The sequence below is a fragment of the Acomys russatus genome, chromosome 10, assembly GCF_903995435.1.
Source record: "Acomys russatus chromosome 10, mAcoRus1.1, whole genome shotgun sequence".
NCBI lineage: Eukaryota > Metazoa > Chordata > Mammalia > Rodentia > Muridae > Acomys > Acomys russatus.
In genome coordinates this window covers 64,756,334-64,780,631 of record NC_067146.1, presented here as the reverse complement: position 1 = coordinate 64,780,631, position 24,298 = coordinate 64,756,334, and the positions used below count along the sequence as shown (strand labels likewise).

At 41.6% G+C, this 24,298-nt stretch overlaps 1 protein-coding gene and 1 pseudogene across 1 annotated transcript in view; both read left to right on the top strand.

Moving 5' to 3' along the window:
- LOC127194729 (broad substrate specificity ATP-binding cassette transporter ABCG2) overlaps positions 1-24,298 on the top strand; it is a 101,401-nt gene that overhangs the window by 25,727 nt on the left and 51,376 nt on the right. The gene's annotated exons all lie outside the window — the stretch shown is intronic.
- Positions 4,635-5,302, top strand: LOC127194165 (60S ribosomal protein L13-like; annotated as a pseudogene).

Sequence of the window (24,298 nt, the reverse complement as noted above, 5' to 3'; positions counted from 1 at the left end):
TTTTTGTTTTTTTTTTCAGGAATTCTCAGAGCCTTTGCTTACCTGGGACAGGCCTTGCAAACCAGGAAGTGTCCTATGGCTGAGAATTTCTTAGGTGATGGGTCTTTCCATATAACTACTAGATCAGATAAGAAGTTCAGGTATGTGTACATTGACTTGCTAAAAGTGCCTTTTGTGTAACAGTGAAAAAAGCTTCTTGGAAACTGTCAGTATTCAGTCCTTTAGAGCTGATCCCTCTGCTGTTTGAGACACCTACATTTATCCTGCAGTGTCTCTTCTTCAATCGCTTTTACCCAGAACACTAACAGTTATTAAAGCCCATTGCCTCATGATTCCAGGGTGGACTTAAGGCCAGTAGCTCTCTGAGTATCCTCTTGCACTGCAGCACCATACTGGAACTATTGAGCCATCCAGTCTCATGGACTGAACTACTACTGGATTCTTGACCTTTCCATTGGGAGACAGCCATTGATAGAATACCCAGATCCCAGCCTTTAAACTACCCCAATAAATCATATATTAATTCTATAAATTCTGTTCCATGGAGGAACCCTAACTAGCACATTAATATACTACTATGAAATAACAGATAAAAGAATAAACATGACATTTATCTACTGCCTTCATAACAGCCTTATGGCATATTAATAAGATATTCTCTTTATCTGAAGTTGCTTTTATCAGCTCACTAGTAGAGATGTTGAGTTTGAATTGAGACATTTTGAGTTTGGCAGTAGAACCCACCCCCTAGGTCCCGCCGCCCACGCACCACATTTTAACGTAAAACTAATTGCAATGCAATATTTGAAAAACTATAATTATTGACTGTTATGTGGTCCATTTAGATCCAACATAACTCAAACACCTGGTCATTGTAGATGAAAAAATTTATTGTAATCAAATTGCTACTGGTCAGCCAGGGCCATAGAACAGACTCGGGAGCTGAGCTTCAACCCTGAGCTGGAGATATTTAGCTTGCAAACCACAAGCATCTATTCTAAGTTACCACCACTCAGGATAGAAGTTGGTTCCTAGGCCCAAGAACATGTACTAGTTTGACCCTGTCAGCAAGATGGAGAAGTTGTCCTTGGGATGGCTGAACTCAAACAGGGGTGTCCTTACAAGACAAGCTGCACAGCCATTCGGAAATCCCCAGCTCCTTTACATGTTGGTTTTGCTTGTTCCCAACATTCGCTGTTAGAGGTTGGCCTGATGTATTTTGAGGCTAATTACTGCTTGCTGTCTTTTAATGTACCCCTAAATTTTGTTGTGTAATCTTACCTAAAAACGTACTCCTGTTTGACCAAGAAAAAGCTGATACAAAAGCTGGGATAGGCGTGGCTAAGGTTCACAGACTTTTGAAAGACAGGATCTTGGGGGAGAAAAAAGGAGAGATGGGATGGAAGAAGAAAGGAGAGAATTGCCATGGGATAGGAAAAGATCCACGTGGGCCCAGAGAAGGAACTCTGAAGTTCCTCATGGGAATAGATGGAGAACATTAGCAAGTATTTTGGGATTATGGACAGGAGGTAAACCAAATAGAACATATTAGAAGCAAGGGAATGGGATGGAGACTGAAAGCTATTGGAGGATAGCTTGGGAGGTAATATCTGCCTTTCTCTGGATAAAGGCTTATTCTAAAACACATCAGGTATCTGTGTTTTCATTGGTTGATAGTGGGTTAGAAAACATCACCATAATAATAAGCTGGGCATGGTGGCACACACCTTTAATCCCAGCACTTGGGAGGCAGAGGCAGGCAGATCACTGTCAGTTCGAAGCCAGCCTGGTCTACAAAGTGAGTTGAGGACAGCCAAGGCTACCCAGAGAAACCTTGTCTTGAAAAACAAACAAAAATTGCTATAATAATAATAATAAACATTTCTTAGGCCATACTTCTAAATTAACCACAACAACTCCACAGCTCCCCATCTTTGTACTGTATTCAAATCCTTGATTATCTGTTTCTAAGTATAAAGAGTTGCATTGGGTTCTTAGGACCATGAGAATAATTGATTTGATTCTTGACTGAATAAATTTAACTAAAAGCATGGAGAATGCAAGGCCCTATGAGGAGTGGGAGGACGAGGAGGCCCAATCGTCCTGGTGAGCAATGTGATTAACCAAAGGGACCAATCAGAGATTTCTAGAACTATTGACATGTCTTCCTTGTTCCTCTTGATCTAAAAAGCTTTGTTTTATTTTTACTGAAGTATTTTGGACTATTCCTGAATGGATGGCATAAAAATAACAAAATTTCTCCAAAAGGAACTTATTTTTGACTTATCATTTCATCCTGTTAAAGGGTAGAGACAATGTACTCTTCTTTTGTAACTGCTTCCAGCTAAAGTTGGCCCTGGGGAGGCTGAAAGGCTAGACAAACAGCTGGGCAGTGGACCATTTTTTAGAGGCATCTGAATAGCTGAACCAGTTGAAGAGACGGGGAGAAATCACATTGCCTGGGCTGATCTATACCAGCTTTCAGCAAGTCCAGAGCTCAACAGCTTGTAGTTCACAGGTGCTCCCTGGATGGCGTCTGTCAGCCAAGTAGGAATCTGTTGAGACAAATATAGGCTAGGGACAGAAGTTGAAATTTCCTAGTAATTAGGGAGGGGGAGGAATCCCAAGACCATGGGAAGCTATCGTTCTCAAGAGCAGACAGGTGCAGAAACTTAGGGTGTATTTATTGGAGTCCATTTGATTTGTGGCAGGTGGATCTAAGTCTTAGGATTTTTTTGATTCCCAGATGCTTATATATGAATTGTTAGTTTACAGGTGTTACAGATTTTTAACCATACCCAATTAATTTATAAGCCAATAGTCTCTACCCAAAACATACAGAACTTAGTAAACTCATATATTTAGACTAATCAGAAGCAAACATGTAGTGTCTGGTCTGGGCTCCTAGCCAAGGGTGTGGCATTCCAAGGGTGGGGCCAGTTTATCAGGTTTGGTTTTGCGTTTTGTTTTTTCCCCAATTCATCACTTTTTTATTGGAAACTCTGACGTGAGTTAAAATGAAGTCAATGGGTGAATGGCCAGCAGATGAAGTTCATCCCATTTCTCCAAATATGAAATACAGAGCAACAATCAGGCAAATAAATAAAACTGCTGACACACTGGAGTGCCAAGGACAACCAGTAGAGTTGAGGAGGAGATGAAAGAGAACTGGATGTCCTACCAGTGGGACCCAGATGTCCAATTAGTTGAACCCAGATATCCTAACAGCAGGATCCAGAACCAGAACAAGGTGTTACCTCTTCAGTAGGAACCAGAGAAGAAGAGGAACAGTTTCCCAACTCTCCCGATCCTAGGTAACACAGCATCTGCTGTCTCCTTTGTTGGGTCCCAAATAGGCACCAACGTGAAAACAGAAGACAGGCTTACCTTCAGATATTTTGTACTGAAAAATGAAATTAAGAATGCATATGACTACAACCCATGGACCTGGGTAGGGGGATTCGAATCCCAGCCAGTGCATCAAATGTTTTGGGGTCTGCTTAGATCCAACATAACTCAAACATCAGGTCAATGCAGATGGAAAAATTTTATTGTAATCAAACCTCTATTGATTGATCAGGTTAGAAGAACTGAATCAAGCTCTGAACTGCAACTCTGAGCCAGAATATCACAGAATATTTAAGTTGGTAAACCACAAGCATCTGTGTCAAGTTACTGTTACATTTTTTCACCAAACAGCATAGGAGTTGGTTCCTAAGCCTGGAAATGTCAGCTTAGTTTGACTCTGCCAGCAAGATGGAGAAGTTGTCCCTGAAATGGCTGGACTCAAACAAGTGCCTCCTTACAACCGAAGCTGTTCAGCTATTGGGAAATCCGTAGCTCCCCTAGGGCCTGGGGCTTTCAATTTAGTTTCCCCCATGGTTAAATGGAGTCTGAAAACAAAATGCCAGTACTTACAACAAGTTTCTTTTGCTCATTCCCAACATGGACAAAAATACGTTGCCTCTTAAGAATTAATATATATATGTCATCTACTAATATATATTAATTAACATATATTCCTAAGAAGTTAATCAATGAAAATTGAGGTATTTGTGGGTTTTTTGTTTTGTTTTCATTTGTTTGTTTGTTATTTTGTTTTGTTTTGGTTTCTTTTTTAAAGGCAGGGTTTCTCTATGTGTAGCCTTGGCAGTCCTGGTCTCACTCTGTAGTCCAGGTTGGCCTTGAACTCAGGGAGATTTGCTTGCATCTGCCTCCCAACTGCTGAGATTACAGTTGTGTGCCACCATGCCAGGCTAAAATGGAATATTTTTGATGAGTGTAAAAGGGTTGTGGAATGAACTTGTGAGCTAGAGTTTATAGTAAAGCTCTAAATAAAGTTTAAAATAAGTTTACTTCTGCCTTTCTTTGGATATTGAGAAGTTTAATTCATGGCACAGCATTCAGAAATGGTTTCAGATTTTTGCTTGTTTTTCCTGTTTTATAATTCTCTATGGTTCTTAGGTTGAATAGAGATGACCGGAGATTATTTATTCAGAGACACAAACAAAAATATCACAAGCTAGCATAGGTTTCCAATAGGTTACACATATGTGTACATGTATATATTATACTATTAAATATGTTAAATAGGTTCCCTTCTGCCCGGCTGTTCTCCTGCACGGGAGGCAGCCATGGCGCCCAGCAGGAATGGAATGACCCAGAAGCCGCACTTCCACAAGGATTGGCAGCAGTGAATGGACACTTGTTCAACCAGCTGGCATGCAAGATCTGCAGATGCAAGGCCCGGCAGGCGAAAGTGCGCCGCATTGCCCCTCGTCCGGTTTCCAGTCCCATCAGGCCCATAGTGAGGTGCCCTACAGATAGATACCACACTAAGGTCCGAGTTGGCAAGGGCTTCAGCCACTCCGGGTGGCTGATATCTATAAGAAAATGGTGTGCACTGTTGGCATCTCTGTGGACCCGATGAGGCCAAACAAACCCACCGAGTCACCACAGGCCAGTGTGCAGCACATGAAGGAGTACCGATCCAAGCCCATACTTTCCCTCAGGAAGCCTTCTTTCTGCTCTGAAGAAGGGACATAGTTCTGCTGAAGAACTTAAACTGGCCACTCAGCTAAGAGGACCTGTGATGCTCATCCGGAATGTCTACACAAAAGAGAAAGCCAGAGCCATCACAGAAGAAGAGAAGAATTTCAAGGGTTTTGCTGGTCTTTGCATGACTCGTGCCAATGGCCGGCTCTTTGGCATCTGAGCAAAAAGGGCGAAGGAAGCTGCAGAGCAAGATGTTGAAAAACAAAAAGTAACCCGCTGTTGGAATGTTGCAGTAAATTTCCCATAAAGGAAAAAATATGTTAAATATGTTTTGACAGCTTCCAGTAAATAGCAAATACATATGTATATATTTAGAAGATACATATTTTTTGATTATTGGATTATATATGACTATTGAAATTTAGATCCCATACTTTTTTTTTTTTGCCTTTGTATGTTTTTTTGTTGTTGGTGGTGGTGCTACTGACTGTAACCAAGGCCCTTTGTACACTGTGCTGTAGGCTTTGCCACCGAGCCACACACTTCAAGTATTTCGTCTATTTTAGGTGTACAATCCAATATTACTAAAATACAGATGTTTACTGGGTACGTTAATTGTATAACAATGTCCATACATTAGAAAAACCTCAATTTTAAGACATTTCTTTCAGCTTACAAAGACTCTCTATTCTTATTGGAAGTCCCTTTTCTATCCAAGAATCAATGTAACTATAAATGTTTGCTTTCCTAAGAATTTCATAAGTGAAATACCAGAGCCTTTTGTGGGATCTTAATTTCCTTGGCGTATTCTGGGGTTTGCCTACTGTGTAGAATGACTTGGTATTTCTTTATTATTGCTGTTGTTGTTATTTAGCAGTTTTCCACTCTGGAGCTACACTACATTTTATTTATCTACCTCTGATCTGAGGAACTTTTTGATTTTTCCTAATTTAGGGCTATTATTAATAATGCTACTATAGCCAATTTATTGTAGAAATTTACTATGAACATGTTTTACTCTGAGATTTCTAACAGCATGTATGCAGAATCATGTTATAATTATATTCTACTTTTAAAAGAAAACCCCGAGCCATGTTACATACCCATCAGCTATGTGTGAATACTGCAGATCTATTCTCTCCTCTACCTTGCTACTGACTGTGTATTTTACTTTAGCAAGTTTAGTGAATATGAAGTGATAGCTTAGTGGAATTTCAATTTGTATTTGCCAATGACTGATGCATATATCCTTCAAATAGCTGTTTAGATCATTACCCTGACCTTTATTTCTTAATATCATGTTGCAACTGTTCTATATATTTTATGTATAAAAGTTGTTCTATCTTTTGTGCTAAAAAAATACAATACTTGCATTTTAATTTAGTTTATATAACAAAGCAAAACTTCAAGACAAACTAAATATATATGTGTAAATATATATATTTGTTGATATATGTCCTAGTTTGCTTTCTGTTGCTGTGATAAAACACTATAGCCAAAAGCACCCTGGGGAAGGAAAGAGCTGATTTCACTTATCCTTCCATGTCTCAGTCCATCAGTAATGGATGCCGAGGAATGAACTCAGGGCAAGAACCTAGAGAACTGAAGCAGAGAGCACGGAGGATGGAGGAGTGCTGCTCGTTGGCTTGCCTTCAGGCTCCTATTTCACTATTTTCCTTATACATTCTAGGATGACTTTCTCGGAGGTGGTACCACCCACAGTGGGCTATCATATATATTTACTTGAGCAAACACATACAAACACATGTTGCTCCCATTTGGCAGGAAATATGATGATATGGATTCAAGTTGTGTATCCTCCATTTATCTGGATAAATTCTCCTAGTTGCTGATGTGTTTTCATTTTAGAATGTTTAGCATGTGTTCAGAAATGATATGCACACAAAAAGTGTGCAGTCCCTTGAGCTTTGATGTAGTGTCCTGGAATTATTACACTACAGTGTGACATCTATTGCAAATGAGAATTTATTTCACTGATATTTAAATTCAGCATGACTTGGGGGATTACCTCGATTGTGTTAATTGATGTGCAGAGACCCCTATTGACTTCGGACAGGACAATTTCCCTCTGTAGAGTATATTGCATAATATAAAGTGGGAAAATGAAGGTGAGCACTTAAAGCTGGTTCTTGAAGGTAGATACCATGTGAGCAGGTGCTTCAAACTCCTGCTGCTTTCTTTCTTTCTTTCTTTTTGGTAGGGGGGGTGGTTAGGGTGTTTTACCACAGCAACAAGAAGAGAAACTAAGCCAGAAATAAGGATTTAAAATATTCTTCTTTGTGGGTGATGTGACACTATAATAAAGAGATCCTAAAGATTCCACCGGGCCACTCTTGGAGCTGCAAAACACTTCCCGCAAACTGTCAGTATATTTTCTATATCCCAATAACAAATACATTGAAAAAGAAAACTAGGCAATACTATAAGAAAGAGAATCATGGAGCAATATCTTTTATAAACATTGACACAAAAGCTCTTAACAACACACAAGCAAATAAAATCTAATAACATATTAAAAGGACCACACACAGTGACCAGGTGGGGTTTAACTATGCAAGGGGAGAATGGTATTTCTGTCTGTATGCTTGTTTTGGTAAAACTAGAATGCAATCAGACTTCATATAAATATTAAATGACTTTGTACAGGTAATGCAGTATTTTAAAAAATGCAAAATGATCTCAAAAGTTTTAATTTTAAATTTACTACAAAACCAACATAATGGAAACATAATGAAATTTATGGATCAATATTTTTGCTTCTCATCTCCCAAACATTTTATTATAACTTCCTTTAATTAGCTGGGATTTGTCACCAAGTAACTTTTTTTGGACTAATATTCTTTTTTTTGGCATGGCCAAGAATATTTACAATAATTTGATATGGTTTGTGCTTTTTTGTATGGTATTAAGACTCAAATCTAGGGTCTCTCACAAACTGGGCAAGTGCTGTTCTATTGAGCTACCCTCCAGTTCCCAAGTTTCCAGATTCATTACATTAAATGCTGACTAATGGAAGACAGAAGAATCTGGTGGTGACATTATGGAGAATGAATGATAAAGAAAACAGTAATCTAATTGCTTGTTAAATAAATTACAGATCTACTTTCTGGGGCATCCATGGCAAAATGCATACATAGACTGGGTGAAAAAGAATAGGAATTTATTTTCTTAAAGTGTAGGTCTAGAAGTTCCTCAAAATCAATGCGATTAGATCTGGTTTCTAGTATTTGCTCATCCAAAACTATCTGTGTTTTATCCTCACATGATCTTTATGTGCGCAAGCATCACTGGTGTCTCTGTAAATTCAAATTTCCTCTTATAAGGACATGTTAGACTGGATTACGACTCACACTATAAGCCTCCTTTTAATTTAACCTTTTCTTCAAAGACCCTGTGTCTAAATTTAGTCTCCTTCTAAGGTGTTGGAGTTGGTAGTGAACAATGGAAATTATGAGCAACACAGTTTAGCCCAAGACCAATTGCAAGGGCGTAATAGAGTATGAGCTTAAGAGATATCAGGCAGATGTAATGTGGACATTGTCTGGGCAATGACTTGAAAGCATGAAACATGAGACAGTATTGGAAATCTGAACAATGACTGGGTATTTCATGATGTTCAGGAGTTCCCAGGCTTTAGGTACAATCTTGTCTGGCATTCATGAGGCAGGGGTTCTCCTAAACAAAGAGCTCATCTGCTGTTGTTTAAGTGTGATACTGGTGTCACCAGAGCCTTTAGGTACAAACGCTGCCGCCTGTGCTTGATAGGCCAATTAAAAAGACAGGTAATAGAAAAGGTAGAGGCAGATTTACTCAGTGTGGCCTCATTGGGAAGAGAACGAAATAAAGTTGCCCAGTGCCACCCCTCCCATTTCTATCTTTGACATTCTGTCCTGAGGTTTAGTTCAAATGGAGGGCAGTAGATATGGCTAAGTAATCAGTCTGGGTTAAAGTGTAATCCTGGCTGTTGCTGACTTACCTCCTGGTTTCCAGTTGGTCCTGAAAGTTGTCTGTACTGTGTGAGATGCATTTTTGTAAGAAACAGGCTTCTCCTTTGGCTATTATCAGGGCCTAACTCTTTCCTTCCCCAGCGTGAGACCTCTGAGGCAAACTCTGGTACCCTGAAATCTGACAGCGAAAGAAAGGGTGTTGTAGTCTCTTTTCTGTTTCTGTGATAAAATACCATGAGCAAGGCCATCTTAGAGAGGGGTTCCTTCGTGCTTAGGGTTCTAGAGGGATAAGAGTCCATCATGGTGGAAAGTCATGGCAATGGATAGGCATGCTGATCTGAGGAGGAAGCTGAGAGAACACTTGCCGTCCACAGGCATGAGACAGAGAGAATGAAGCAGAAGTCTTTCAACTTCCGCAGCTCACCTCTAGTGACATACTTACTGTGGCAAAGCCACGCCCCCCAAAGCTCCCCAAGCACCACTACCTGGGGACCAGGGATTACATGTCTGAGTCTATGGGGGAACATTTCACATTTGCATCACCACAGAAAGGATTCAAGTGTTTCTTTGTAGACTGTCTTCTCTCCTGTCAAGATGGTTACATTAGTATCAAGATTTTGCTTGGAAGATGCAGTCGTCTTTTTTTATAGATATAGCTGTAACTGTTTGTGAATAAAATCGGCTCTTTGAAATATCTTTAAAAATAATTTATGGCAAAGGGAGAAGCCAAAGGAGTATCAGTGAAATTGGTTGACCACTAGTTGCTGATATTCACAAAGTGGTTTGGTTTTCTCTACTCTTTACTCTTGGGGGTTTTCATAATAAGGAAAAAAATGAAAAGGATGACAGATACATTCTGAGTACTCTCCTTAACAGGAACCTCAGTCATAAAAACAAAGGGAACTCAATTCCACTAGTACTAGGGCTCTGTTTGGAAACAGATGACTCACATGAGAACCTCCAGCTATGAGTCTGGCTGGCCAATACTTGGATTTGGCCTTATAGTACCCTGAGCAGAGCATAATCTCTTGTGAAATCCCGACTGTCAGACTCAAGAAATAGGTGTTGTTTTAAGATACTACCCTGTTATTTGTAAATAGAAAACCAACACACCTGTCTTCCATTTCTGTTATCCAAGTCCTGAGTTCAAAGATGAGTCTTGTCAATCCTGCAATACCAGTAATCTCCCTTTCCACTTGTCTATCCCTGGCTTTACTTCTTCAGGTAAACAAACCACATTCCTCATTCATTTCCCTTGCTCAGTTCCTCTACTGCCTTACTTATCGGAAGAACCACATTGTCTCTGGATTTCTTCTTCTGTGATTATAATATAAAGGCCAGGAGCAACTTAGGGAGGAAAGGGTTAATTCAGCTTATACTTTCCCAGCAAGGTCATCAAAGGAAGTCAGGGCAGGAACTCAATCTTAGAATAGGACCCTAGAGGCAGGAACTGAACAGAGGCCATGGAGCAGTGCTGCTTATAAGCAGACTTGTTCCATCTGTTTCATTACACCAACCAAGATCACTTGGCCAGGGTTGGAACCACCCACAGTGAGTTCCAGTCTCAATCATCAACCAAGAAAATGCTCCACATGTTTTCCCACAGGTCAAACTGGTGGAAACATAACCTCAATTGGAATTCACTCTTCCCAAGTGACTTTAGCTTGTGAAGTTGACAAAAAAAAAAAAAAAAAAAAAAAAAAAAAAAAAAAAAAAAAAAAAAAAAAAAAAAAAAAAAAAAAAAAAAAAAAAAACCTGGCCAATGTGTACATCCTGGAGTTTATCTAATCTTCTTTACTGACACATCTTTGTGAAAGAGAAATCTATTTTCAATGTGGCTTTCATGGCATTATACTTATATTGTTCAGTCCTAGGGCACTCTGGGAGGCTCTGTAGTCTTCCTATGTAATTTATTGGTGTTAAGAGGAAAACTTTTTTTTTTTCAGACAATTTAAGACTCATGTTTGGGAACCTACAAATACTCCTGTAGTAGACAGATTAAATAATAGGCAGGTAATGAATATTTATCTACATGCATATTTTGCCTGCCTCTGCCTCCCAGGTTCTGGGATTAAATGGGTCACCACCATGCCCAGCTATATTAACTCACTATCTTACTATTCACTGGGCAATAAACTGAGTTTGTTCTCTGTTTCCACTGAACAATAATCAACACAGATTTCTGTGACCTTGCAGACATATGGGTTCTGTCTAGGAGTAAGATAGATACATTCTTCAGCAGACATGAGCAGGATTTCTTGTATTTAGGGTATCTTTTAGCTCTGACACTCAATATGCCATCACTCAGTTTCCACAGGCTGAGGACTCAGTCTTCTGGGTGGATTCTACTTCTGATTAAGTTGAGAGTTCATCGCTTAGAAACTGTTGACTGAAGGGCTAAAAGTTCCCATGACTCCATTCCCAAGTTCCATCCATTTGTTACAGTGGCTAAGCTGAGTTGAGGAAATGGACATTTTAAAGACTACAAGTACGCACCCAGGTGAAGAGATACATATCAAGTGATGTCTGGAAGGACCCAGGGCACAGGGCTTCAAGGCTATTATCTTTATGAAGAGGAGGAAGAGAATGACAGATAAAAGATGTGAGAGACGTGAAACATGAACAGAGAGATGCTGTGTTGTAGCTTTGAAGACGGAGGGATGATCTCATAGATTTCAAAAGGAACAAATATACTGATGACTTTATCCTGGTCTGGAATATTGCCTACTGTTGGGCTGATGATTTACACGTGTAAGAGGATAATATTGTGTTGCTTTACGTCACTAGAGGCTTCTGTCCCTGTGGAGTTGGGGTACATCACTCATTTATCACAGTTGAGTTGTCTATGTGTGCAGCAGTGTCTTGTGCCCTCTCTCCTTCTGTATTTCTGTGGAGACTTCAATTGCATAGGCACAACTGAAGCATGAACAACTGTGTGGAAATCTAAGTGACTGGATAAACAGGGCATGACTCAAAGCTAGCCGCCTAAGGCGAGGAGACCAAGTAAGGCCCATGTGCCCAGCTCCTTCTGGGTGCCTTTGTAGCTTGGTATGGTATGGGATTATTTTTGAAATATGTTTTAGAAATATGGAGGTGTAGGTCAGTAGTAGAGCATGTTTGTCTATGTGCATGAGGTCTCAGGCTCTACTTCCTGCACTGCAAACCAAACCAAACCCACCAACCAACCAACCAAAAAACAAAATGAGAAGACACATTCCCACCTCCCTAGCCCCTTTCTAGAGCCTGCAACAGAGGCTGGCAAAGACATGCCAAATATGTGATTTGTGAAGAAAATGAGACTTTTCTTTTACATACTTGCTGACAAGACATCAGGAAAAAAATGAGATTATAATTTCTAATAATTAGCATTGTGGGTGTGGAAAGGGGACAGAAGGTGTGTGTGTGTGTGTGTGTGTGTGTGTGTGTACAAGAGAAAGAGAGGGGCAGACAGGCAGACACATTTTCTAAGGCCTGCTTCTGAGGCCTAAATCACTAGCATTGCTCTATTCCTTAAATGTGAGCCAGACACCATGGATGAAAAACAAACAATAATTGCACTTTCAGCAGATGCTTCAACTTCAGGGAAAACTGTTAATTACCATCCATTCATTTCAACTTTCTCTTTTGCCTAATTTAAACACTTACTTTGGGCCACCAAGATGGCCTGGCAGCTCTTACTATCAACCTTAATAATCTAAATTCAATTCCCTGGGCCCACATGGTGGAAGGGAAGAACCAATTCCTGTAGGTCGTCTTTTGACCCTCTCTCTATCTATGCATTGTGGCACAAGTGTATGTTCACATGTGTATGTGCACACACACACACACAATTTAACTGAAAACAAAAACTCCGCTTATCTCTAGCTGAGAATATAGCTCAGCTGGTAGAATGCCTGCCCAGCATGCACAGGACAGTGAGCTCTATTGCCAGTGCCACACAAAACTGGATGTGATGTGTGCCTATACACTAAACACTTGGAAGGTAACAGAGAACAATCAGAAGTTCAAAATAATCCTTTGGCAACATAACAGATTTGAGGCCAACCTGGGCTATGTGAGACCCATCTCAAAAAGGAAGGAAGGAAGGAAGGAAGGAAGGAAGGAAGGAAGGAAGGAAGGAAGGGTTTAAATAGCTCAGTGGTAAAAGTGGTCCTCAAGCCTGGCTTTAACTTGATTTTAGGACCACTGTGGAAGCAAAGTACAGATTCCTAAACATTGTCCTCTGATCTTCTTGCAAGTGTCCCCTGCCCCTGTCTTGTACAGTATAATAAAATTGAACTAAAAAATGCATACCACTTAACTTTCTGAAGAAACAACCTGACTCATCTGCTTTCTGCCACAGTGTAAGTCTAGCCAGCCAGGTGCTGTGACAAACATATGTAGACTCAGGTACACAAGAGACTGAGGGAATAGGTCACTGGTAGAGATATTGGTATGCTAAGGCCATGGATTTGAGCCTCATCAACACACACACACACACACACACACACACACACACACACACAGTTTTTTAAAAAAATTCTTATTCTTTTGAATTCCATTTCTATCATGAATTCTAAATGTATTAGTCATTTCCCAATAGTATAATGAAATACCGAGGGTAACATCAGTATCTAAAGAAGAAAGGCTCCTGGTTTAAGAGTTTCCAGTCCAAGGATGCTTGGTCTTGGCACCTATTGCCCTGTCATGAGATGGAAGATCATCGTGGAAGGGCATTGTAGAAGAGAGGGTTTTCTTATGGCATCTGTAAATCAAAGAAGCAGGGAGGGGCTGGGTCCCAATAGCTTCTTTAAGGACATGTCCTGATAATCTAAGTGTATTCTCATAGTCGCACACCTTAAAAGTTTTCACTACACTTGAAAAACCAAACTGAGGCCCAAGCCTTTATTAACACATGGGCCACATTCCTGATTCCACACAGTAGCACTAAGAACTTGAGGAGAGTGCCCTGCTTTTTTTTTTTTTTTTTTTGCTTGACCTCTTCGCCTGCTCACACATTATGGAATCTCTATGTCAAACCAAATAAATATGTTCTTTGAATCCCAGGAAAACTTCTAAATATGCATTACTCTCTCCTGTATTCCTTTTAACAGTGAAACTTTTAGGAGGATTTTTAAATCACCTCCATTCCTTATTTGCCACCACTTAGACCATTATAGAAAACTTTACCAAGTATATCAGGAGTCTGGTAGCTGTAAAGAGAACCATGGGAGCAAGAGTGTACATATAGCTGGCCCTCCGGTGTTTGATTTCTTTAAGTTGGAGTGATACTGAACAGAAGCGTGCTTGCATACAATGTGAATGTCAAGCCAAATGCTCTGGTCATGTGAGAATCCCCACTGGAAAAGCTGACCCTTGGAAGTCAGACGCCACAGTGAGCACCAAGCAGTGAAATGGAATTTCCCCCCAGCTCTTTGCAACTGCTGTTTACACACTGCAGCAATAGTCTCCATGCTGTGATCATCGGCTTCTCAGTAGAGGGTGGAGGGCTATGACCTGAGAGACTGACAGTCTTCTTAACTTGGCCTTGCAAACCCAGAACAGGAAGAACAGGCCATCTGTAGGCGGCTGGGACAGGTGAATATTCATGCCATCTTTCTCTGCTACAAATATCATGACCCATGGCCATAAAACCCTTTGTGATGTGGACAGCAGGTGCCTCCACTCCCTTTGGAATATATGAACAGTGTCCTGTTGATATCTTCTGATACAAAGAGTGTGGTTGGTGATCTGTTTCCTCCTTATCAACATCCTCTGATGCACTTGGTGATCTGTAGCTCCTTTTACAAGGAGCTTGGTCAGTGCTTGATGGCATCCTTGTTTATAGGCAGCAGGGGCTTCCCTCGCCTAGAGAGAGCTGAGATTGCCTGTAACAAGAACCTCCCAGTTATGGTCTCAACAGCAGCATACTGACAAAAGGTGAAAATTATACTGTTCCTGAGCACAGGATTAAAAGAAAAAAAAAAAAAAAAGGAATCTCTATGCTTCTAAGATATACACCAGAGCCTCTCAGTCAATGTGCTTGCTTTCATGCTGACTGGTCAGGCCAGCAGTCCTCTTTACACATAGTTTGGTCAACATTTGATGATATTCTTTTGATGCAGATAAAGGCATTTCACTTGCCTAACCTGACCCTCTGTTTTCTGAGTTAGGCTCCCTTTCTGAGTTCCAACTCAGAAAACTAACTTTATCTCTTCCCCACTCCTAAATTTTTGACTTATTTTTTTTACTTTATGTGTCTGAATGTTTTGCATGTATGTATGTATGTATGTATGTATGTATGTATGTATGTATGTATACCAGGTGCACATGCCTAGTGCCTTGAGCTATCAGGTTCTCTGGAGTTACAGATAGCTGTTAGCCTCCATGTTGACACTAGGAACCAAACCCATATCTACTGTAAGAGCAACAAGTGTTCTTAACTGTGGAGCCATTTCTCCAGCCCCTCCCTCTCCCACTGTTTCTGCTCCTTATAACCTAGACCTAGAGGAAATCTTAAGTCTGCTTGTTAGTAGAATTATTAGGGCCAGAGACTTGTTCCTGGTGCCCCAACAGGCCAGGGTGGGTCAATAAGCAGTGAAAGAAGCAAGTAAGAGTGAAAATCAGAAAAAGGAAATTTATTTAATATGTCCACAAAGGATAGATGCAGAAAAAAACAAACAAACAAAAAAAACAGGTACAGTGACCCATACGCATACACCCTGACATAAACACTAGTTCCACTTTTTGGGTCCTAATATGATGTTTAGGTGTGACTGCAAGGGGAAAGGGTTAAGTAAAACTAGTCTGGGTCAGATGAAGTCCTGTGCATTACTGACTCACAACTGTCTGAGATACAGGCTCTTGTAGGGTCTGACAAGGAACAACACTGGTACTAGGCTTCAGACTTTTCCTACTCCAAGAATGAGATTCCTGAGACCAATTCCAGTTTCTTGGGGACCACAGTTTCAACTGTCTGACCACTAGAAGGAGGGTCACTAGCATCTCTTTAGAACCTCTTCATTCCTTCCAGGATGCTCACATGCTTGCCCTGATATCTAGGAAACACCCGTTCTCTCTGAGTTCTTCCTCTCCCCTACGCAGGGATATGTAGATATCCAATGAAGAGTCTAACATTTCCACTTCTCTCCTAATAGGTGTAGAGCTCTCCAGCTTGCTTGGACTGTTATTTCCTCTAACTCCAATGCTGTCACCCTTGAGCTCCCTCCTGAGTCCATTTTTAAATTATTTTATTAACAAAGCCAAGATGTGGAAAGAGTACTCTTGGCCTGTTGTAGTACAAGAATTGCCACACAAACCACTGAAGCATCAGTCTTAATGATATATTGATGGTTAATTTGAGTGCTACACCCCATGACTGACCATGGCCAGGGATACAGTAGACCCAGGAGCCAAACTGTGACATTGATCTGCTTCTAAGGCAAGCTTTTTATAAGGAAAACTGTAACCAAGCAACAACCAGGTAACAAAATCATAAGCAGGTAACAACCAACAAAACCATAACTAGGTAATAACCAGGTAATAAACTATAACCTGGTAACAACCAAGTATCAGGTGTAGGAAGCAACACTACATTATTTTGACTAGCTAGACAAAATGTTTCTAACTGAACTTTAATTTGATCTGTTCTGTAGTTGGGGGACTTGACCAAATGTCAAAGAGACATAATCACTGGATGGCAGAGCCTGAAAAACTTGAACTTAATTTCACCTTATAATTAAGATGGAGACTAAAAAATAAAGTGTCTATAATTGTGTAAAGGATAAAGCAGGTCTCAACATACCCCAGTGACAAAAAAAAAAAAAAAAAAAAAAAATGTAGTGTGTGTACCCAGCTATAGTAGCTGTTGATTTCCAAAGGACAGAAACCCAGATTTATCACTGATCAGTGATAAAGATTATATAAACGTGTTTCTTAACCCAAACTATCATTTCTCCTGTTTAAAATAGTTCACCCCTAATATTTTACCCTTGTAGAAGTCAATCATGCCTTTCTTTTCCTCAAGTAAAAATTTTAAAATTTCTGAGGACAGCTGAAAGGGGAGGCAGAGATGACTCAGCAGTTAAGAGTGCTTACTGTTCCTGGAAAAGACTGGATGGATTCCCAGCACCCAGGAGAAGGGCAAAACCAGCTCCAGGGGATCAGGGACTGGAACTCCTCAGGCACTGTACTAACAGGCACATATCCCATCCCACCTACACAAACACTCATTAAAAATTAAGTGAAAAAACATATCTAAGATATCCAATATCAGTTTGGGATGTTCAGTTTCAGCACAAAAGAACACAGTGTTTAAAATCAAGACAACAAAAATGAAAACAGAAAGGAAAATTTCCACCTGTATAATTGGCCCTGAGATGAGGGACACAGTATGGAGAACTCCTGCTTTGCTACATCCTGCATCAGCTTTGTTACTCCTAGGAATTTAAAATGGGGTATGAAGAGGTGGAGGTGTCAGGGTTTTGTTTCAGGCCATGGAGGCAAAGCTATTTCTTCTTGGTCAAAAGAATGAGGTGGAAATGTGACATTCTGATCTGCTCCAAAGATTAGATGGTTACACACTATTATCTCCTCCCGTGAAAGTTAATCCAGGTGGGCTGCTCAATTACCCCCCTAGGTACCCTAGGCTCTGCCATGGCGATGGGAGGAATAATTGTTCTCTTAAGAAGACAACGCATGTGCCTTTTCCAGAATGTTCTCTCCCTACCTCCCTGAACAGTACCTTACAGAGCTTCTCCCTTGGAAACATTGAACTTTCCCCCCTTTCTTCATTTTTTTTTTCTTTCAGATAGTGGCAAAATCCAAGCATACTTTTCCAGACACCTTGGGTCTCACTCCACCCCCTGCCTCTGGGATCATGGCTGTTTGGTGACCTCCAGTGCAAAAAAGGGTGGCTTTTCCTCCTTCTCTTCCTCATCTCCCTCCTCTCAACAGATGTCAAAGTTTCAGCTGCCTACCCACTGTTTTTCTTCTCAAATTCCTTGAGCTTCCTTGAGTCTAGCTTTAGTTTTTTGTTTTGTTTTCTTTGTTTTTCCTAAATTTTATTTACATTGGTGTTCTGCCTCCGTGCATGTCTGTATGAGGGTGTCAGATATCCTGGAACTAGAATTACAGACAGTTGTGAGCTGCCACGTGGGTTCTTAGATTTGAACCCAGGTCCTTTGGATGAGCAGCCAATGCTCTTAACTGCTAAGCCACTAAGCCATCTCTCCAGTCCTTTGTGTGTGTGGTATTTTTTTTTTTTTTGGTTGTTGTTGTTTTGTAGACAGGGTCTCTCTGTGTAGCCTTGGCTGTCCTGGACTCGCTTTGTAGACCAGGCTAGTCTTGAACTCACAATGATTCGCCTGCTTCTGCCTCCTGAGTGCTGGGATTAAAGGTGTGTGCCACCAAGCCAAGGAAATTAAGCATCCAAAAAAGGACTGACAAGTTTCTTGGTAACATTGTCAGCAGCTATCCTGGCTGGATAGAGTCATAGCTTGTGAAGTTCAGAGAGAAATTTAAAGCCTGTTGGGGCCATTTGCTATTTTGAATTAAGAATCTGTGGTGTGCTAAGATTAAAGGCATGTGCCACAGCAGAGGCAGGAGGATCACTGTGAGTTCGAAGCCAGCCTGGTTTACAAAGCAACTCCAGGACAGCCAAGGATAACAAAGAGAGACCCTGTCTTGGGGGGGGGAAGAAAGAAAGAAAAGAAAAGAATCTGTGGTGCTGGTCAGCTGGGCTGAAGAATCAGCTGTATCAACAAGATAGCACAACCACTGAAGGACATCTTTGCTTTGCAGAGACAGTTGATGCTAGTTAGTGGGAACTGAGAAATTAGCGAAGGTTGTACCCAGTGTTGGCTGGTTTTTAAGGCATGAAAGGTTGGTGGAGAGCGGCTGAGGCTTGGCACTGTGTGTGTCTGGTCTGGTGTTCTAGAAAAGAGCCTGGAGAAGCTTTTGGTGAAAGTGCAGCCTAGTTACAGCAGAAGACCCCAGCAGTTTTGAGACACCAGTACCATGGGATGACTGCTAAGGACAGCAGCAGCCCTAGAGTGGAAAAGGCCTGAGCCCACTAGTCAAGCTGTGTGTGCTACGGCAAGCCCTTTGGAGCCCAGGAGATCGTGAATCTCAGAAGTCTGGCCCTGACCTTTACATGGCTGGACTTTGGTTTTGCTTTGATCTGACTGTGACTGTGCCTGGTTCTTTCTTCTTGCAATAAGAAAGGATTGAATTTATTTTGATTTTATAGGAGCCCACACAGGTAGAGACTTTGGATTTCAGAAGAGACTTTGGATTTTTTTTTTTTTAAGAAAGAATGAATAAACTTTTCAATTGTTTGAATTTGTAAAGAGTGCCTGACTTTTAAGTTTATGTTTTATATTGGAATATGCATTAATATGTAAGACCTTGGGGTTGTTAATTACAACAACAACAGTAGCAGCAGCAACAAATGGTTATTGTTTAATAGTGTTGGCCAGTCAAGTTCACAATGGGCCAACTGTCTGGGCTATTTTTTGGGGGGGTCAACTTACTGTAAACTAGAGTCATCTAAGAAGAGGGAAATCTTGGGGGGGGAGAAGGGAAGGATGCTCCTTAAGTTCTGGCTGTCGGTATTTTCTTAATTAGTGACTTCTGGGTGAGGGTCCAGCCCATTTTAAGTGGGGACACTCTTGAGCTGGTGGTCCTGGGTTCTATGTATTAAAACAAATAATAATAAACTGAGCAAGCCAGTAAGCAGCACTCTTCATGGCCTCTGCATCAGCTCCTGCCTCCAGATTCTTGCCCTGAATGCTTTTAATGATTGACTGTGGTGGGGAAATATAAACAGAACAAACTCTTTCTTCCTCAAGTTGCTTTTGGTCATGGTGCTTAGGAAGTTTCACTGTCAGGAGAGATGAGTTTGGTGTCTTCCAGTTTTTATGTCCTTTTTCTAAGGTGTTGAATTACTCCTTTTCTAGTCTGTAAGAGAGGTTCCCCAACTTCTAGCATAGGATCCTTCCATTCTTGGCAGCTGCCTGGTAAAGTCCCCAAACAAGAAAGGAATCAGGTAACTTCAGGAGAGCAGAGCCCCATCTCTCACCAGGATGCTGTCTACCCCACTTCCACACCTCCATAAATCCCGGCAAAGTCCACACAAGGTCCAGCCTGTCACAGTTATAACAGTACATTGCCAAACTGCGGTATCTTGTGGTTCTTCCAAGCTCACAAGGGTGAAGGAACTAGGGTGACCCCAGGGAAGTGCCTTGCCTTTTCCGCTGTGACCCGGTCTCTCGGCCCTAAGCCTGTGCCTCAGCAGTGCAGGAAGCCCCCGACCCACGTGTGTCCAGCGGCTTGTGGGTCCAGCTTCACTTGCGCGCGATCGGCCAGGCGGCGCAAGCTGACGTCACCGCGGCGGAGTTTTAGGCGCCTTGGGAGGCGGGCAGAAGCTCTGGGCCAGCGGGCGGGCGTGTGCCGGATGCAGAGTCTGGGCGGCTGGGCTTCTTCTCCTCAGCTGGGGACAGCCAGGTGTCGCGAGCACGGGAGCCAGGTGAGTGCGTGCTCGGCGCCGCGTGGGGGTGGCGGGACTGCGGGTCGCGCTGTGAGGGCCAGGGGACTGCGTCCCAGGTGTGGGTTTTGAAAGTGAATAGGAAACACGGACAGTTCAGTCATTTCTCTTCCAGACACTTGGGCAGCATGGTGATACTGGTCAGGACTAGAGGATAAAGTCCAACCCTGTTTGCTCCAAATGTTTAGATAACTGCTCTTGGATGCGTAGATTACACTGGCTCAGCGAAGTCAGTACTCTAAGTAGAGGAGTTTTCAAAGGGGACTGAACAACCTCTTCCTAAGACCCCACCCAGCACGTGGGGTCTAAAGTTTGTCAATTTTAGGTGTCTTGTTACTGGGCTCCCTCTGAAACCTGTCTGTGGAGAGTTGAGTTTTACTTTTATTGTCTATATTTTGTTCTTTGACAGTTTCATATGTGGACATAAAGCGTTCTGATTACTTTTTGCAGTTGTCTGCCTTTACTGTTCTTTGTTTTGTTTTTCTCGGGGGTGGGGTGGGGTCCTTCTATGATTCCCAGGCTAGCGAGGATCTCTAGAGCTTATATAATTCTCCTGCCTCAGCCATAGCAGAACAGGGACTATTTCAGGGCAGCGTCACACCAAGCTATTGCTGTTGCGTTTTAATAATTGACTTTTAAAAATTAACCTGTTTATTATAGTAGTTCCTAAAATAATACTGAAAAAGCTTTTTCTTTGGTTGTTTGTTTGGTTTGGTTTACAGTCGTTAACCCATTGGCTGGGAAGTCGTTGAGAGATTTTAAGCTCATAATTAACTTGCTTATAAAGACAAATGAAGTATTTAGGGAATCATTTCAAAGGCGGCAGTACACCAGCCATTTAAAGCATAGCTGAATGGGTATGGACAGACCAAGTTATTTCTCCAGCTCCACTCATGACTAATCTCAACGAAGGTGTCCATTTTCCCAGGAAGGGCCAACACCATCGATGAGATTAGAGACCCAAGGAGTCTGGGTTGATCCTCGGCATCTCTGACTATTGAGCCTGGGGAGAGGCTAGACAGTAAGCTCAGGTAGCATCTGCTAACTACTTGGCTCCAAATTCTTCAAGTTCTCCCACAGGGTAAAGAGTAACTTTCTAGAAAGTACTGTGGCTTCCCTCAGAAGGCATTCCAGGAGAATGTCTTAGAAAGAGGAAGAGTCCCTCAGGGCTCAATGACACCAACGGTCCATACCCAGGAGAGCTGTCCTGGTCCCTGGGCCACTGTGCTTATACAGGAGAAAAGATGGGCTAGAATGTAGGGGACAACAGTTCTAGAAGAAGAAAGCAGTTCACTTTACATGAACCGGTCGGCTAGTTTGACTTAAAATCTTCATATCCTTGGAACAATTACAGGGCGTGGACTTTAGCAAGCATATTTTACAGCCACTGTCATGCTTGCTCTCAGGCACCTAGGTAGGGTTTTAACCACCTAGTCATAGTGAAGGGAAGCTAGAGCTCCCAGGAAAAAAGGACTACTGAACTTTTATCAGTGTTCACCATGTGTGTCTGTCTCTCATTTTATCTACTCTTTCCCCTCATCCTCTTTCTCTGCCTAACCTAAGCACATTGTGGGAGGGCAGAAAACAGCCACTGGTGTCCTTCCTCAGGCTACCCACCATGTCACCTTGCTTTTTGAGAGGGCCTCACATCTGGAGCTCACCAAGCTAGCCCCAGGGATTCACCTGTCTGTCTCCTGCTGTCTCACCAGCACTGGGATAACAACTCAGGCCTAATTGTTTGTGAGTACTGTGCTGACTGAGCTAGCTTCTTGGTCCCTGAATGTGTCTTTTCTGTATATCCTGATAGTTTTTACAGCACGCACTATAAAGGCCTGCAGGAAGGAGAAGAGAACATGAGTTGACGGGGAAATGCGGAGTGAACTTGTGTCTACAGACTGTGCCCTTCCTTTCCTGTCATTAAATCAACCACTCCACATCTGTAAGACAGTTTCTTCTTCAGATCAGGGAACTGGGGAGTGTGTTAGCATGATCCGTATTTCATTTAAGGGACCCTGAACGGTTCCCTTATGGGTCAGTTGAGGGTCCAGGGAAGTAGAAGGCTGGGCCGTGGACATTTAGCATTTTTGTCTGACTTTAGTAGAAATGCTACATCATTTAGTTGTTCAAGCTTTTATACTGTGTAAGTGTTAAACAAGTGGAGTCATGACCTGGAAAAAGTTTAAAGTGCTCAAGACCCAATTCTAGCTCATGTTTTCTTGCCAGGCTAAGACTATAGTTGTGAGGCTCAAAGAAGACTTTAAGATATTGTAAGTAACAGTGTGTAAAATACTATGTTAAGTGTAATTTAACATTTCAGTCAATATGATACTGTGGAGATGGCTTTTCGATAATAATTAAAATGCGCTGTATATCTTATATCTTGTGCGACACATCTTAGTTCATACTACCCACATTTTAAGACACATAGAGTGAGTGGGTCCTGTTTTAGATAACATAGCCCTAGGGACATTAAATTGATATACTGATAGATGTTAATCTAGGCTGCCTTTTTATCTTAAATTGCATTTGTAGTTGTAACCTCTTGCTTTAAATAACTACAGAATTGCTTCTAACAAGTCTTTGTAATAAACACAGAAAGAAAATAGCTGTAGGAAGAATAGATGTTGAGGAAATGAGATTTGCTTACTATGTCAATGTGTACCTACAGTGGTAAGGAAACTTAGTTTTGTAACCTTGTGATCTGACTTATATTAATAATCTCTCTGACCCTTTGCTCCTGTTCCATAACATGGATGATGTTACTGTATTTGATCTTTGCCCCTTCCCAGTCAGAGGTCTCCCCAAATCTTTAGTGTCTTCTGAGACTTTATCTTTTCTTGTTCTTAATGAGGTTAAGCTTCATCACCAAGTTACACCCCAACCCCAACCAGAGGGCCAAGTTTTTCACGCCCCAGTTTGTATGAGTGAGGTTGCCCAGGGTGGGGCTCCTGGATAGCCGGAAGGTGGGCATGGTCTCAGAAAGGTCTAGTAATGACAGAGTTAAGACTTTTAGCTCCACCTGTGGACCGCTGGAAAGGGAGGAAGGGGAGTGGTGGTTCAGCTCTATAAAACTTAAGCTGCAATATCTGAACAGAAAGATTTACTTGGCTGTTTACATGCATTGGTGCCCAAGGAAGAGGCCATCTCTCAGGTCTGTGGGATAAAAGCTAGAAGCTTTCTTTCTGAGGACCCTAACTGAAGTCTCTGTGAGTAGGTATTTTTCTTGACATTCACCCATGTCCTTTATAACAACTCTCTTTTGTTTGAGTTTGTGCTCTGGAGAGGAGGGTCTCACCATGTAGCTGTTGTTGGCCTAGAACTTGCTATGTAGAGCAGGCTGGCCTTGAACCTGCAGTCATCCCCATTCTCTGCCTCCCAATTGCTGGGATTATATTTATACACTGCCATGCTTGGCTAGCAATATCCCATGTTGAAATCTGGTAAACTAAGCACAGTGTCCCTGCATTCTGTGAACCTATTTTTATTCAACCCAAGGGAGGCTGTGGGAACATGAATTATTACCAATCATTTAGAAGTACAGATGAGAGCCTACTACTTGGATTAATGTCTGAAATAGAGGCTGTCTAATGGGACTGAGCCCTTAGCTGATGACCAAGTAGACAGAGGTGAAATACACTTGAATTATTGGATACTGAAGCTGATGTTCACTGGAAAGTTACTCATTGTATTTGTCTGTCTCCAATCCAGCTGCAGCAATGTTCATTTTGTGAGTGTAGTAGAAGAGAAACACTGTGTATTCTAGATATCCAATATACCTCCTATGATAATACTTCAAGTTAAATGTATATTT